Below are 13,865 nucleotides of genomic sequence, written 5' to 3' on the forward strand. Positions count from 1 at the left end.
TCTAAATCAAGGATCCGTTTTAAACTGGACTGTGTCTAAAGTTAACTGCAAAATATAGATATAAAAACAACATGAACAGGGGAACTCCTCATTTAAACTGTGTATGAAGTTTCCTGATTGGCTAGTAGTTTCCCTTCTACCTACCTTTTCTTGCATTAAATTAACATTATTCCAAAGTATAATCTATCCATTGGTGCCATTCCTGGCCATTTTATTAGGCACATGCTAACACAAACAACCTATGTCTTTGAAATAAGTCAGGCAAGACTCTATGACAGAGACAAAGAGAAATCACGGATGAGCCTGTGTTACAGAACCTAGTAAAGAGCACCCAGAAGTTAGTGAAGCAAGTCACAGTGATGTAAACACTTCTCCTTTTGATTGAAATACATTGACAGTGCTTTCAAGCTGTGTTTACTGTTAGTAAGAAAGCTAGTCACTAAAGAGCTTTCTGTGTTACAAGGCTGTAATTTAACTGGTACCACAGGAACAAAAGCAATCCACACTAAAGCAGCATTTTAAATGGATTATGTTTTTAAACAAAACTGGGAATGTTTTTCTAAAGGAAACTTAAAATGACCATTTCATAGTAACTGAATAAAATCATTTGAGAAATCCACTGCAGTCTTAATATGAGGCTAGTACAACTATTTCTTTACCTGTTTTGTAAAAGGGTTATCATTGTGAATAACATGAGTTTCCAAATTATGAACATGCCAATCAATATACTGTGTTTCCTGCTGCTCTGTCTCATGCAGTTATCAGACCAATATTGAAATAGGTAGAAAGACAGTGCCTGTTATTGATGGCTTCTACATTTCAGAGACACTAAGCAGGATTGCTCACTGGAACAGGGTTTCTGATTGTAGATGATCCAGTAGAGAAATACCCACTCAGTCTCTTGGCTTTGATTGGGAACTTTGTAACCTGAGTGCACAGCACAAAGATAAAAGAAAAGTGGAAAACTGTAGACATTTACATCATTGCATGTAAGTCCATTTGAGAAGAGATTACAAGAGCAACAAATAAGATGGAACTTGGTGTACACAGTAACCCTTTTTTGGAACTAATAAGACATACATAAAGGACATTTAACTCTTTATCCAAACTTGGATGCTCTTGACAATGAAAATCTCATTCAAAATTATGCCATAACTCAGGAAAATCTGGATATTTATAGATATAACTGCCAAATGGTAAGAAAAATATATTGTAATTCACATTGTATCTGCATTAAAAATTTCTGAAAACAATGCATTATGCCGATGCATTGTTACATTTTATTTGACTGAAGAATATTTATATGATTTTGTAGTTAAAGATATGACATAATTATATATAGTAATAAAATCCCATTACTAGATGTGATTATTAGAAGTAATAATAGGTTAGTCACATAGATGAAAAATTAGGCTTCCTGGTAAAAATAACTCTATTCCTAAATGACTCTTCTTTTCTTCAACTGTTTTTGTGTTTACTGACAGTGCTATAGAATTTATTATCAGTTATCCAGTGCAATTTGCTCACATAGAGCACCATGAAACAAACCAGTATCAGTACTTCTGGAATAGGGACAGTGCACATTTGAAAAGAAGGCAAAACTCACAGTGGTTTGAAATTCAGTTTGGGGCTAAAGAGATAGCTCAGGATGTAAAATCATCTCCTGCCAAGGCCTGACAACCAGAGTTCAAGCCCCAGGGTCATGTGATAAAAGGAGAAAAGTGACTGTGGCAAGTTTTATACTGACCTGCACAAGTGCACACTGTGACATGCATCACCCCACACACGTGAGCGCTCTCTCTCTCTCCTCTCTCTCTCTCTCCTCTCTCTCTCTCTCTCTCTCTCTCTCTCTCTCTCTCTCTCTCTTCTCTCTCTCTCTCTCTCACACACACACACATGCACACATACTTGTATAGACACACTTACAGGCACATTCACACATACACTCACATGCATACACACACACTCATGAATGTACACATATGCACATGTGCACACACATATAAGAACACTCACACATACCCATGCATACACCATAAATAAATAAATACCTGTAATTTAATTGTGCCAGAAGAGAGAGAATCTAATTTTGGGGGAAGAAGAGCTTAGTAGACCATAAGCACTTTCTTCATCCTTGTCTGGTAGAGGGTGAATAAAGGGACAGTTTCTTAGGGTACAAGAGGCTGGTATTCTGATTCCTTATAAGGTCCCAAATACTGCTGCACAGTCCACCATTTTATGTGGAGTGAAGCACTTTGTTGTTATATTTGTTGTTATTATTATCATTAGCATCTGAAAGATGCTCCTGATGTAGGTGTTAATGTTAGAATGACTAGGACTTGGGTATAGGAAAAGGCAACAAGCTCTTGGATGTAGTCTGCAGGGCCACAGTTTTGAGGCATTAAGTGGCACAGATGACTGAAACCTCACTGATGGAAAGCACAGCAGCTGAGGGCTTCTGCAACTTGTTGATAACCCAAAGATAGTTCACCCCCACTGTGGGGACAAACTGGAGCAAGGGCCTGTAACTGGAATCCACTGGAGAGTGAGAGGGAAAAAGAGATTGTAGTAGCAGAATGTCAGGAGCTTTACATGTGCTCATAGAAAGGGCACCAGGATGAGGGACTTACAAAAGTTCAGCTTTTGAGTACTGGCTACACTGTGACATCTGAGGTCAGAGAGAGATGGAACTCCTGCTGTCCTCAGAGGTGTACGGACACCCTTAGCTGTCCTTATTAGCTCATCCTCATTAGCAGCTTTGGGGATGGGGCTGAGAATGAAAAGATTCAATATGATTGATTTGCTACACAAAAGGAGATCTGGCTGTAATTATCCAGAGAGACTTGAAATAACTAAAATGGAGGAAATGTGTGAAAATGACCTGAAAACCCACTAACAGGGAAAACTGACTTTTCTCATTAATCCTCTACACCACCACCTGGGGATATGGGACAAAACATTATATGTGATTACATGAGAAACACTTGAGATTAATCAGTCTCATCCATACAACTTTTCAAAAATCAAGTTTCTTCACATTCAATTTCATATATTTTTAGGTAGTCAATTTATCAAATACAATTTTGCACAGTAGTTGTTTTCTGAAAGAGATGTTAAAGAACACACTCTGGGTTTTAAAAAGTTGCTCATCATTTGGAAATCCATTGTTCAATACCTGGCTGGGCAACTCATTTTTTTACTGTCCATTAAGTAACCCCACCCTTTTCTGTTCCAAATACCAGGTCAATTGGGCAGTATGTTTCCGTGCAATGGGTAGTGATATGGCTTCAAACGTGATAATTTTTATGCACAAGTAGAATTCAGCTATTGCTAGTTTGAAGGATTTGGACACATAACAAAAACTCTTTGTGCAATTATTTGTTTGTGAAATGTTGTGTGGTTAACTGTGACAGGACAGGAGTTGGTATTTCATAATGCTGGCTAGCTGCTAGGGCACTATTGCTAGCGTTGAAACAGCTAATAATGTGTGTACATTTAGTCATGCGGAACAAGAATTTTATTAAGAATATTTCAGCCATGCTTTTAATTATCAGACACTTTAGCCATGCCATCTAATTGTCTATAGATATAGGCAAGCTTGTTTTTCTCCAGATCTCCTTTTCCATTTACAAACAAGGAGAAAATCACCTTCTATATTGTCTTCTCTCAGGTGAGAGGCTATAACCAATTGTGCAGCATATGTGAGGTGTTAGTTAAGGAAGTCTATATCCACAAAATGTTCCCAGCATGCAACATTTATTTTTGTCTTTGTTTTCTTTTTATTTCTGCCCCAGTCAATTTGTCATGCTGTTGATAAATCATTAAAATTGAAGTCGATTCTCATCTTTAGAATTCCTAGAGCTCTGATCTTGTCATTATATCAAATGTCCTTTTACAGTTTGTTATTTCTATGTCTTACTTGCCTAATCTGTTTTCTGTAATTTTTTGTCTTTGGAAAGTATGGCATGAGTTGCAGCTTCTGGGTGCTGTATCTGTCATTTGTATGGTCTCTCTTTCATCTGTAGCTTTCTATGTTCTACTATGCATAACAGAACCATCTGAGGATTTTGTTAAGATGGCACAGTATGGTTGGACTCTCTTATTCAATAGCTCCACATGTGGACCAGACTTGCAGATGCTGCTGATGGCCCAGAGAACAGACTTCGACAATCACTCTTCTACATATGGAGTGATAACAACAGCAACCCAATCACTTGCACAACCTTTGCTTCTTCAACCATTGTGCTGTGGTTTGTGGGCATGTTGAACTAATACCCCAGGCTTCTCATTAAGGAGGTAATATAGTACTGCTCTTGTGTAGAAGAGGAAACCCAAGCACAGTATATTCAGCAGTGTGCTCACAGACGTGCAACTAAAGAGCTTATTTTTTTATTTCATGTGTGTGTGTGTGTGTGAGAGAGAGAGAGAGAGAGAGCGAGATACAGAGACAGACAGACAGACAGACAGACAGACACAGACAGAGAAAGAGAGACGTGTGTGTTCTAAAATAAGAAAAATATGTCTCACATCATGAAATTGGACTTACATTATCTTGGAGGTACTTGAATATGTTGAAAACAACATGAAGTGTTGCCGGACATTGGTGGTGCCTGTCTTTAATCCCAGCACTTGGGAGGCAGAGGCAGGCAGATCTCTGTGAGTTCAAGGCCAGCCTGGTCTCCAGAGTGAGTGCCAGGATAGGCTCCAAAGCTGCACAGAGAAACCCTGTCTCGAAAAGCCAAAAAAAAAAAAAAAAAGAAAAAGAAAAAAAGAAAAAGAAAACAATATGAAGTGTCAATATACATTGTACCAACAGTAATTCAGTTATAAATTATATTGAACATGTACTCATTACATTTGTATATATGGTAATTTTGCAAAGAAATATCAGTTATACATAATCCTATTTTTAATCTACATTTTATCCTTTTATTGAAAATATATTCTTCCTCACATAGTATACCCATTTATGCCCTCCCTCAACTCATCCTAATTCCTCTACATCTCCTCTCCCATCTGAATCCATCCCCTTTCTGTTTCTTATAAAAAAATAAACAGGCTTAAGAGGAATAATAGTAAAATATAATACAATAAGGCAAAACAAAACTAACAAATCAGTATAAGACAATATTGTTTTTTATCGTTTATTGATTCTTTTTGAATTTCACCTCATGCATCCCAATCCCACTCATGTCCCCTTCCCCTTGCCTCCCTCCTTTGCCTTCGAGATCTTCCCACCAAAACAAAACAAAATTTAAAAACATAGCCAACAAACAAACAAACAAACAAACAACCCCCCAAAAACAAATAAAAAGAAAAAAGTGTCAGTGTAGAAGCTCTAGTATGGCAGGGTCAACTTTCCTCTCAAGCCCTAGGGCAGGCTCACTGTGACCCCACCCAGAGGGGGTGCTGCCCAGCTGCCCAGGTGGTTGTAGTGCCAGTTCTCCCATTCTCATGAACTCAGGGCCAGCTCTCCTGCCCCCCACTGGTGCAAGAAGTGGGGGAAGGGAAAGGTCTTCTCTTTCTTGCCCACTCTACCATATGGCATATGAGGGGTTGAGCCAGATCTCCCACCCATTTTTATAGGGTGGATCACTTACACCTATGTCAACAGGGTCAGCACTACTGTGCTGCCCAGGTGAGGTGCAGGGGACACTCTCCTGAATGCTTCAGACAGTGAGGGGCAGAGGCAGCTCTCCCACTCTGCTGACCCTAAGACCCGCTTATCCTGCCTGCCAGAGGGGCAAGGGAGTGAGGTGGGTATCTCTCCATGATCCCTGCCACCACATGACAGACACTGGAGCTAGCTTTCCCACTCTCATGAATTCAGGGCCAGCTTACCTTCATCCCTGCCAAGAGGAACAACTCTAATGTACTTCCCAGGCAAGTTGCATGGGTCAGTTATCCCTAGTGCTTCAGTCAATGAGAGGTCAGGCCTAATCTATACAGTTTGTCCTCACTGCTTTCTGTGAACAGGAAGTGATGGGAGAAGTACTTCTGTGTATGTTTATCTTATTGATTGTTTAATAAAGTTCTGCTTGGCCAATGAAACGGCAAGTTAGGCAGGACTAGGAGTCAAAGAGGATTCTGGGAAATGTAGTAGAAAAGTGGTGATCCAGGCAGGAAGTGACATAGCAAGGAGACTCATATTAAAAGAAGGAGAAACAGGAAGCATCCCTCTTTTTCCCCTTCCTCCTCCAGCGGCAGGATGTGATCCACTGGCAAGGAGGGACGCCAATAAGGTGTCCAATAAGATAAGTCATATAAAATATATAGATTTATGATAATTAAGACTGAGCTAACAGATGAGGAATCGTAGTCATTGGCCAAGAGCTTTGAACCTAATACAAGTTTCTGTGTATTCATTTGGGCCTAACTCGGGCGGGCGGCTGGCGTAAGGCTCACACGTGGCAGTAGGGCTCAGGCGGCTTTTGGCAGAAAGATTTATCGTAACAAGGAATCTCAGACTTCAATGCAGACCCTGGCTGCAGGGCCACAGACTCAGACATGGCTCCAACTACAGCTCAGGACTGTAGGACACCATGGCCCTGGGTGACAGCAGAGGTTACTCAGATCTGAGTGGGCCAGGCAGCAGCACAGCTCTCTGACACCAACATTTCCATAGGTGACAGTACAGTTCCTGGGATTCCCTGTGGCCTTTGGAGGCAACATGGGTCATAGACATCAACACAGACTCAGGCTGCAGTAGGAACATGAACCCAGACATGGTCTTTGGCAACACCCCCAGACCAGATGTCATCATGGCCCTAGTTGGCATTGCAGACTGTCCATATTGGCATGGCTCCAGTGGTGGTATGGCACTCGAAAACCACCATGTCTCCAGGTGGCTGTCCAGACTCCAAACATCCAGTTGGCCTTCAACGACAACAAGAGCCACTAACATAAACACATACCTTGGTTGTAGTAGGGCCACAGACCCAGGCATGGCCCTTGGCAGCAGTTCAGGTCCAAAAGACACCTTGGCCCTGGGTAGTAGCTTAGGCCTCCCAGATCTGTATGGCCTCAGCAGCAGCTTGACCCTCAAAGACCAACATGGCCTCAGGTAAGACAATAGTCTTAATGCTCTATGGTAATACCTAGGTATAAAAACAGTCTGTCACTTGTTTATTCATATCAGGTTAAATAATTCTTTTATTTCATAATTATTTTATCATTTTCTTTTATTATAGAAGCCAAAAGTTAAGTGAAGAAGAGGTAGTGTCCAGTGTGTCAGACATTGCCCACAAAGGTTGTGGAACACCTAATGTGTTACTGTCTGAACTGAGATGAGCTTAGTGCTCAACTACCTAACTTGATAGTATTAAATATACACCATTCTGTTTCCAATCTATTAGAATAATTAAATTTCTATTTGTGACTTTATTTTAACTGGACAACATATGCATAAAGCTTGAAGTATAGGTAGATTGTACACATTTCACAATTTGTTGAATTGTATAAACAAGTATGTTTCATTATGAAATAAGACTTGTCTAAGGCTCTGGGAATGTGGCTGTGCATGGGTGAGGTCTGTGGGTAACCAGATGTCTACAACGTGGTTGACCATGTCTGCCTTCCTTTGACTTTTGTATTTACTCTGTGACTGGAATACTCACAAGTACCTCAGGGGTCTCTGTTACTGAACTGTGAGTTATTGTGCCTAATTTTAGTATGAAAATGCCTGAATTAAAACCATAAAAAGGACTGTACATTCTCCCAGAAATTAGTTTGAACAAAATCTAAGAAAGTGGACAAGGATTCCTTTAAAATTCTTTTCAAGACTTAAAGTTAGATAGTTCTTTTCTAACATACATTCTAGAATAAGGATTTATGACTGGACTCCAGCCAGAGAAATAATGGTCACACCTATCAGGATAACAGATTTTCCTACCAGGTGGCATACAGTCACCACATTCTCCTAAGAATCAGAGAGGGCAAAGGAAACCAAGGAACAAAATATTTATTCAACAAAGAAAAGAACAGATATCAGTACCAAAATCTTCAATCTCCCCAAATCCAGATTCCTAGATGACAATGTAAAACACATTCAATAACAGTCAGAACAATATGTCCCAACTAGAGCCCAGCAACCCTACCGCAGCAGGCCCTGAATATTCCAACAGCTGAAGCATAAGAAAAAGACCTTAAAATGGCCTTTATGAATATGACAGAGGTCTTAAAGAGGAAATGAATAAATCCTTCAATGAATATTAAAATACAAACAAGTGGTGGGAAAAAATGAATAAAACAGGATCTAAAACTGAAAATACAATTAATGAAAACCAGACATGTAGAGAGATATCTGGAAATGAAAAATGTAGGAACTTGAGCAAAATCTCAGAGTCAAGCTTCACCAACAGAATGTAAAAGATGGAAGAGAGAATCTCGGGCACTGAAGACATGATAGAAGAAGTAGATAATTTGGCCAAAGAATATATTAAATCTGAAAATTTTCTGGCACAAAACATCCAGGAAGTCTGAGGCATTCTAAAAAGACCAAATCTAAGAATAATAAGACTAGAGGAAGGAGAAGAAAACCAGGCAGGTCAAAGGCACAGAAAATATTTTATAAAGAAAATTTCCCAAACCTACAGAAGGAGATGCCTGTCAAGCAACATACAATATTCCAGATAGACTGGACAAGAGAAGAAAGTCCCTTTGGCACCTAATAATCAAAAGTAAAGTTAAGAAAGAATTTTAAAAGTTGCAAGGAAAAATAAACATAAAGGAAGAACTATTCATCTTACATCTGACTTCTCAGTGGAGATTTTAAAAGCCAGAAGGTCATAGACAGATGTGATATCTTCTCTAAAAGACGACATATGGCATCCCACCAAAATTTTCAATCTAATAGATGGGAAAAATAAGCCTAAATTTAAGAAATATCTATCTAAAAATCTATCCCTACAGAAGGTGCTAGAAGAAAAATTCCAGCCTAAAGAGGTTAACTACATTCAAAAAAGCAAAGGGAATAAATTAACCCAGACCAACAAAATAAAAAAGGGAAAGAACAAGAACACAGACACACAGACACACACACAAACAGTCATACACACACACACACACACACACACACACACACACACACACACACACACACACAGCATTTTATGTTGCCTAAATTCACAGGCTTAAGTCCTATATAAACATATTTAGCTTTCTTTGTGTCCTACTTGGGGTGTAGAGAGCCTATGCAACAAAATGTTTCCTCCTTTCATTTCTAAAGTTATAAAACCCCAAGTAAAACTCATGGCAAGAATCTTCCTGCTTTTACAGGTCTCTCCACACTAACACAGTGGGTCTTCAATGCTAAGTTCTGAGCAGTCTGCCCTTGTCTTATGATTTCTGTACCTCAGCCAGAGGTGAAGGATGGCTAAACTTTATACTTGGAGTTCAAAGTTAATTCTGTTTATTTAAAAGAAAATCTCATCTAAGAATTTGAAATGTTTGTTTTGATAGGATGAGATCATGTGGTCATAAGAATTTTTAAAATTTACCCAATATAACAAAATAACAGAGCCAAAATTAGTGTTTCTACAAGTTTATTGAGTGGGATTGATCTTTATCCAAAGATCAGATAAATTAGTTTCAACCTAAGCAATTACTGACTTGAAGCTTTTTATTGCCCTAATTTTACAGATGCATATTAGTCCACTGAAATTTAGGAGGTCATTTTTGTTCCTATGATTTGTTCTTGATTTTGAGAATTATTTATCATAGTATAATCTGAAATCTTAGTAGCCTGTTTAGTGACCATTGAAGGCACTCTGACAGAAGTAAGAAAAAAATCAAACTTTAGAAAAATAAATGTCCTGGCATGTAGTCTTTCTTGGATCCCTGTTAGTTTCAGAGTGCTATACACTAATTTGCACATGCATGTGCATCACTTTTAAACTTTTACTTGATAAGTTCAGGGCGGTTTAATAATTGCTCACTAAGCATGCAAGGAAAAAAGTAAAACAAAATAAGTTTTTGGTAAAATGTAATGATTTGACCTTAAAAATATCATTGTAACATCTTGTATTTTTTTCTTGGCCTCAAACATGTTTGAATCAGATGACAAAAGATCCTGAAAGGAAATGATAAATGCTTTACAGGGCTTGGTAGAACTCCCAAAACATAACGGGGCACAGTTATTTAACCAGCATGTAACTACTCATGTTCTCCTCTCTGGTGTGTACAATAAGGTCATTTGATACTATGTAAATATTAGCATGGAGATAATTCATCTTTCAAATGTTTGAAAGCTATAAATGGTCTTTCAAATAGTAAAACATATTTGATATCAGTCTTGCTGTGATTTGGGGTTTTCTCTACTATGAATTTAATTTCAGTGTACTATAGACTGCTCATTCTTATACCACAATTTTTCTTTCAAATTAGTATTCAGTCCTTTACTTAATTAAAAGAATAATTTCTCTATGATTTTTGTCTTCATTTTCCTTTTAGGAGAGTAAACTTTGTTTTTAAATTGATCTATTAATAAGGAAAAAAGCCCTAATCCAAGAATAAATGGAGAGTTCCTTTATGGAAAACAAAACAAACAAAATCCAAAAATAACATGACACTAAAGTTACCACAGCAATAAGTTCTTCAGAAAGGAACATTTGTTTTTGAAGATGGTCTTGAATGGGAATGGCAAGAGAGAACATGATGTACTTTGATGATGAGTTGTCACTTCCTTCTGTAAGAACTCTCTTACACTGTAGGCAGTATTTTCACAAAGGTCAAGTTAGTTCTCTGGGTGGTGCTCTCTCTTGTGGCCCATCCTCAGCTATCAGAGACCCATTCTACTTGAAAAAAAGCCCATTCCCAATGGGGGAAAAATGGTCTTGAAAGTTGATTTGGATATACAAGTCTAAATATGGATTTTAAGTGTGATAACTTCTCACAGAATGTAGTCCTTTTTCAAATATTTGTGCAGTACTTAGTTTGGGTGTTCCATTAATTTTCTTCCTATCTCCTTCAATTCTTTGCTTGATTACTGAATAAACACAGCTTGGCTCTTGACTGACTCCCCGCCCTCTCAGAAAAACCACCTTAAATTTAAGTCAAGGACAATAGACAGCATTCTACTTTAAGTCTCACTCTTTCCTGATAGGGATTCCCTTATAATACACATAAGTTGTTTTTCTTTAGTTGTTTTGGCCTTTTAAGCTATGACTATCCTATTCAGCATGTTCCCTCAGGCACTGACTCTTTCAAAGCTACTATGGAAAGTTACTTAAACCTCAGTCCTGCTAAGGGACTCAAGATTTAAACATTGAGGTAGAATACTGCTTCCCAGAGATGCTGAATAGCAAGCAATTCACATAGCTCACCTCCTCTCATCTCCCAAGAAGTCCTCCTGCTCTTTCTTGCCCTTCCTTATAAACCCTTCTCCACCTGGCTCCTTCCTACAACTTCCTGTCAGCTAATTGCTAACCCAGCATTCTGACCACAGGTGAATTTTATTTAACCAAACACATCTTTGCATCATTAAACAAATGTTCAAGTGCATAAACAAGAGTAACACACCTTAAAGTAATATTCAACAACACATATAATATGAATTTGTTATATGACAGGAAAAACAATTAAAACTTAGGTATAACCCCACTACAACATAATAAACACCATTAACTTTTGTGGTATTATTCTTTCTGCTGTTGTATGTGTATATTATCCTTAAATATATGCATACATATATTGACTTCCTTATATGTATAGGTTTTGAATATATTTAAACTTTTATTATAGTAATAAAAACTATTTATTTTAATAATATGGTTGTGAGAATGTATTCTTTTGGAGTTGTTTGTAAACTGACTACATAAAAATTATTTGTGCTTACTTTTAAATACTTTAGAATTTGAGTAAGTTGGCTTTTAATTTTTACTGTTGAAAACAGAATTATGCCACAACAACATGTGCACAATATTTTAAAACCATCCCATGTGTAGTTTGGAAGGAGTGTCTTTAGAAATACACTCCAGTGGAGGGAATCAAAGCTGCTGGAACCAATTTGGTTGTGAGTTAAGCAAACAAAGTGAGACCAAGCAGAGCATTAGAAAGTGACTAACATGGACTTATAAAGAGATTGAACAGATAACTTTAAAGAAAACGAAAATTTTGCTATGTAGCTTATTTATAGTTTTATGTTTTTTTTTAATTTTACCTTCATGATTCTGAGGTATATGAAAGACGAAAATGCAGAACGTCTCTTAACCCTTGAGGCTTAATGTTCTCTTTACTATACAGTAAAAAGAAATGCACTCACTGACATGAAAGTTAGACTCAAAGTCAGGTGTGTTGACTTGATGGAAAGTAAAGGCAGGAGGCTCATATGTTTGGGGGCTATAATGGGCTACCTAATGAGTTCCAGAACAGACTAAGTTACAAAGTGAGTTCTTATATCAACAAAATAAAATAATAAAAAGCTAGTTTGAAGATTTAACTAAGCCACTGCAGGCAACCAAGTCTTCTAGAAATTCAGGGGGTAGAATCCTGTCAAGTGCAAGATATGGGTCTAGGCCATATTGTAGGTTTATCACTCTTGGGTTAGATCTGTTGTGTGGAGTGTGGATGAGCTTGAAAAGATCTGCATCTATCTGCAATTGGCACATATCCACTTTCAATCACATGCTACAGTGAAATGGCATCACTTTTCTGGATCTGACTATGAACTAGCTTGTATACTTGCAAAAAAAAAAAAAAAGGAGATTAGAAGAGACATGATATTTGCCATGCTTTCCAGGAATGAAGTAGCCCTTCCTATCGCATTAGTTATGTATTGCTTCCTGTCCTCACTGCTCAGTGGTGTACATCTGACATGTTACAAGCTGGACCAATCCAATTTGGATTCCCATTCTAGAAATTAGACAATAGAATTCACAGACAGCTTTCCTATGCAGCTGGGACTTTACCAATTAAACTTACGATGCTCCATGAGAGTGTGCAAGACTGAGATGAGAAAGAAGACAAAGAATATACAGCACCAGATTACCATGGGTCTTTCATTATTGATTCTAGAACTTTTGAAGATCTGACCAGATACTCTTACATATCTATGAGGTGGTCGTATCCCATTAAAGAAGTCTTGTCTTCAATAAGTTAAGTAGTTAATTTCTGTCATGCTAAAAATATATTTTAACTAATATACAGTATGTTAGTGGAAAAGTCTCTACTGATGAGGCAATTACTCAGTAATTTACCTGTCATACACTTAAGAAATTCTTTGATGGAGGATTTCCTTCTCCAGAAAACATCACAATGATTCACAATTTTCATCATGCAGCTTTGAATAGTGGACTAATAACAATAAAAGCATTCCAGATAGATGGCAGGTCTAATTATGACAATGAGGGTGTTGTATGATAACGAAGGTGATAATACCAGGTGAGACTTGGTTTTGGATTCATTTTCTACCTGAGCTGGCAGTGCTTACTACAAATCATGTTGTCTTAGGACAAACTGACTTAAGAAGTTGAGCCTCATGGTAACTTCTGGAAACTCTTCATAGTGAAGATCAGCTAACAACACAAAAAGTTTTAGAAAAACTCATCCTAAATCAAATGGAACCAAGTGTGTAAGCATAGTTTTGTCTTCTTTCCATATTTTGATGGGCCAACATTGTCTTGAATTTCTTTGGATGTTGTGCTTATATACATACTTCAACTTACTGACATTTAACTTGATAGAAAAGATAAAAGATAAGATGCTAAATGATTTGGAAATATTCCCATGTTTCCTAAGACAGATAAAAATGTCAGGGACATTCCAACTGTCTTAATTTAACTCTGCTTAACCAACTCAGACAATTTACTTTGTCTTCCTGGCAGACAAAAGAGTGTTTAATTTACTTACGCTTTACCGAATTATTGAAT

The sequence above is a fragment of the Cricetulus griseus genome (genome assembly GCF_003668045.3).
Source record: "Cricetulus griseus strain 17A/GY chromosome 1 unlocalized genomic scaffold, alternate assembly CriGri-PICRH-1.0 chr1_0, whole genome shotgun sequence".
Taxonomy (NCBI): Eukaryota; Metazoa; Chordata; class Mammalia; order Rodentia; family Cricetidae; genus Cricetulus; species Cricetulus griseus.